This window comes from Triticum dicoccoides, chromosome 6B, assembly GCF_002162155.2.
Source record: "Triticum dicoccoides isolate Atlit2015 ecotype Zavitan chromosome 6B, WEW_v2.0, whole genome shotgun sequence".
Lineage (NCBI taxonomy): Eukaryota > Viridiplantae > Streptophyta > Magnoliopsida > Poales > Poaceae > Triticum > Triticum dicoccoides.
The window spans coordinates 22,043,651-22,047,808 of record NC_041391.1 but is presented as its reverse complement, the minus strand read 5'-3'; the positions used below and the strand labels follow the sequence as shown (position 1 = coordinate 22,047,808).

Below are 4,158 nucleotides of genomic sequence, written 5' to 3'. Positions count from 1 at the left end.
AGCACACTCCGCCACCATAGAACACCGCCGGCCCTCCCACACCAGGAGTAGAGCCCACCCCGCCGCCTAGGAAGCCCAGGGCGCCGCCGAGCCGCCCCGGTCCAGCAGCGCGCCTCCACGCAGGAACGCCGGCCCGCGCCGATCTCCGCCGTGCCAGGGAGAGACGAGGCCCCGCCGCCGCCAGCACCTACCGGGCTTTGCCCAGCGGCGCAGACCGGTGGCGGCAAGGGGAAGGAGGGGGAGGAGGAGGCCTAGAGGCCGGCGGCGGGTGAGTCCCCTCGGTCGCTCGCGGGAGCGACGCGAGGGGAAGTCGCGTCTCGCTGCTTGTTTTTTCGTCGTTGCATCACATTCGATGCTCTACTAAAAAAACAAAGGAATATACAAGACATTTGAAGGCGGTTTTGTTTGTGTTTCTATTAGCAAATACTACATCAATTAGTAGTTCTACAATGCCTATTCGCTAGAAGAAAAATAGAAAAAAAAGACAATGTGACGTGAGAAATATAAAATTCAATTGCGCGAACAAAAATCTTAAAAAAAACATTTGAACAAACATCTTCAGACGTCTACTAGAGGCACCATCCCCACTGTATAGTAGAATAATAATACAATAACAACTATACTAGGTTAAATGGCGGACACACATTGGGGAGCAAAGAAGGCTACATTTAACTCTCAACTGAAGTCCGCCTCGATATGTTCAGTGCCCTATCTATCTATCTATATACTTGAAAACTGAAGAATTCTGAACCTTCAGAACTAACTAAACTTAAGAACCGCATTCTGACTCAAATATTCAGTTTCACACCGAGCAAGTACACAACTGCAGCAGGAGCCAAAAAAGAAGAAAAAAGGGAACACAAAGTCAGGAGCAAGTACTAGAGGAACAATAACAAGAGCAAATACACACACACCAATCTTTGGCCTCCGGGGGAATCTATATATACATACAAATAAATAAATTTTAGCCAACAATATTCACTCTGACGTGCTTCATATGCTCCGCTACCTCCCTGTGCACCTCTTCCTTCAGTTTTCCGCTGAAAGGCTGATCGCTATCCAACCGAATTTCCTTGAGGCCTGTGAGGACGGGTAACCCAGAGATATCCTTCAGCCAGTAGCACTGAATAAATTGTAGCATCTCAAGCTTAGGCATTGTGTCTTCTTCAAACAACATCGATTCTAGGTGGGGTAACCCAACAAGCTCCAGCACCACAAGACTCGGGAAAAACGCGCTCTTGAAATGGAGCTGTCTCCCAACGAACGATTGCCACTTTGGGCGTAGAACTGCAAGACTTGGTAGAAACCCAAGGGTTTGCATGGCATGATCTTCCCCCAACTCGCTTTTCATTAGCACCAATTTGGAGAGATTCCGAAGCTTATAGATCCATCCTGTTACATTTAATAGCTTACCACTCAGGGTGAGGCTCTCAAAGCTGCTTGGTAGCAACAAGCCCTCACCCAGACAGCCATCTAACTGATTCCTCCAAATCAACGTGTCCTCTGCTTCAACTCACAACGATTGAAGTTGATTGTGACCAGCAATGGCAGACCATAACTCATTACTGTTTCTGATGCCAGCCACTTTAAGCTTGTGCATCTGAGTAAGCTCTCCAAGCTCTTTTAGAGTGACTTTTCCATTGCTTCCGGAAACATCGACAAAACCTAGTGTGTGGAGGGACTTTAATTTGCCAATAACTCTAGGAAGTACAACACCAAATAGACGCACATCAGAGAAGCGGCATAGATTGAGTATATCATGCCTGTTCAACCCAGCATTTAAAACTTGTGGTCTCATGAAAACACGGTTGTTGAATAGTAAAATGCCCACATGTTTGACATGTGGAAATACGATCAGTGCAGCCTTCATACTTACGAACAATGTGATCCTCTCTCTTGGCATTGTGTTTTTTTCTGCTAGAATAACCATCTGCAAGGAGGTGCTGTAGCTTCCAATGATTCATGATTGTTCTTGGCAACTCATATATACGTGTACCTCTAACATCCAGTGTTTTGAGGTACCTCAAATTCTGCAAAGAATTAGGCAGGAATAAAATGTTGTGATATCCCCGTAGAGAAATGTACTTCAGGTGACGGAGCTGCCCAATTTGATCAAGATGATGATCTTTCAATCCTAGTGTGTCTTCTAAGTCAAGCACTCGGAGGAACCTCATACTGTCGGAGATGAAAAAGGATCTCCACTCTCCAACGGTCAATGACCGTACGTGTGACAAGTCTAACATGCTCTCCAGCACATCTTTATCCCTTTTCCAGTTGCTGCCTATGACAAGATGACGTATTGCACCTTGTGTGTCACTCAAACAACATCCTTCCTCCAGCGTGAAAACAAGGTTTTCCTCCCTAGCCTTTGAGATGCATATTTCACGGATCATATCGTGAAGTTGGCAAGAATTGATTTTCTGACCATGATGGTCTGTGCCTTCCCCGGGCAGGATCATACTCCTATCCAAGAGCTCATCAAAGTACCTCCGGCAAATTTCAACTGCAGTCATGGCATGCATATCCCTTGAGTAGCCCTCTGCAATCCAATGTCTCATCAAGCGACCCCACCTAATTATGCGGTCCTCTGGAAATATGGACAGATATAAGAAAACAGACTTGAGACGGTATGGCAAACCATCATAACTCCTCATAAGAATTGTCTTTAGTGTCCTAAGTTCAGGATTTATCTCCAATTCAGTGCTAATACGACCATTCATCTTTCTCCACTCATTAGAAGTTTTTTGGCTTAGTGGCTAGGAATCCACCAATAGTCAATATTGCAAGGGGAAGTCCATCACATTTCTGCAGGGTAACTTTTGCTTGTTCCATCATAGCTGGGGCTAAATCAGTTTTTTCAATATTATTCTTGAATACCTGCAATGGACATGTTTTGACAAAGTTAAATATTTGGATTAAGAACTATTATTGCCAATTTAAGAATATGAACAATATGAACTTGTTTGTCTTATCTTCAACTTGTGGTTTCTGGAAGCCGAAGGCCTGAACCTAACACCCTAAGGGTATGTTTACTTGCTATGAAAATTATATCTCCTCCTTTGATTATATGTATTTGTTGGAATTCCCCCCTTTTTACTATTGCATAGAAGGCACATGAAAATGAAATTCTCTGCATATGGAGAATTTACTAAGCACTGAAATTTCCTTGTAACTTCGTTGTGCACTAAACACTGTAATCTAGATGCTGCTACAATTCAAATGCGCATTTAGGAGAACGATCAAGACAATTCAAATGTGTGCCCAGAAGCACATGCTCCAGATAAGAAAAGCTGTATCCTCAAAAAAAAGTGAGGAAAACACTAATACAAATTTTGAAGTACTTTGTGCACTTACATTTTTTAGAAATACTTTGCAAGCTTTGCCCGTGTCATGAAAAATAAATTTGAGGACGAAGGCTTGCTACTTTAGCGCCCTCTGAAAATTGTAAGCGTACGCTTGGTAACAAACCTGACGCGTATGAACCACTTTGTAGTGCACCTGGAGGAGGGCGCGCCTCCACTTGCCTCTAACAGGTGGTGCGTTCATCACGGCTCCGAGGGGCAGTTGTGTGGTGCTGCTTGCCATCTCCGACGCGAGTCGCTTCATGCACTGGCTAGTGAACTCACGGTGTACGAGCTCTAGACCGGCAACACAACCTTCTAAGGTCACTCCTCTGAGCTCAGAGCAGAAGGCGCGGTTGAATCTGCTGTGCAAGCTTGGGATCGTTTAGCCAGACAGGTCGCACTCAGACAACACGACTCTGGCGCCTTCCGGTTCAGGCATTCATGATCGACATTGTAGTACAGAAACGTGAAGCCTTGCGACCCCAAGTGGATGTCAGCGCGTTGGCCTCGTTGTTGCATGTTGGTTGCCTCTGTGGAGATATCAGCACGCATCGTTTCCTTGGTGTTTTAAGGTTTCCTATTGTGTACAACCCTAGAGTCTCGTGGTGGAACGTGCATACCATCAACGACCGAGAGCACCACACGATCATTCGTAGCCTCATCGCCACTATGACTCCAAGCATTGTGTGCCTCAAGAGCTTAAGCTCTTGTTTGTCACCCCATCCATCATCAAGCAAATGTTGGGAAGCGATTTCGACGCTTTCTACTTCTTGCCTGTTGTTGGTACCAAGGGTAGCATTATCCTTACCTGGAA

At 45.3% G+C, this 4,158-nt stretch overlaps 1 pseudogene; it reads right to left on the bottom strand.

The window, feature by feature from the left end:
* Positions 1-964: 964 nt before the first annotated feature.
* Positions 965-2,835, bottom strand: LOC119320584 (annotated as a pseudogene).
* Positions 2,836-4,158: the final 1,323 nt, after the last annotated feature.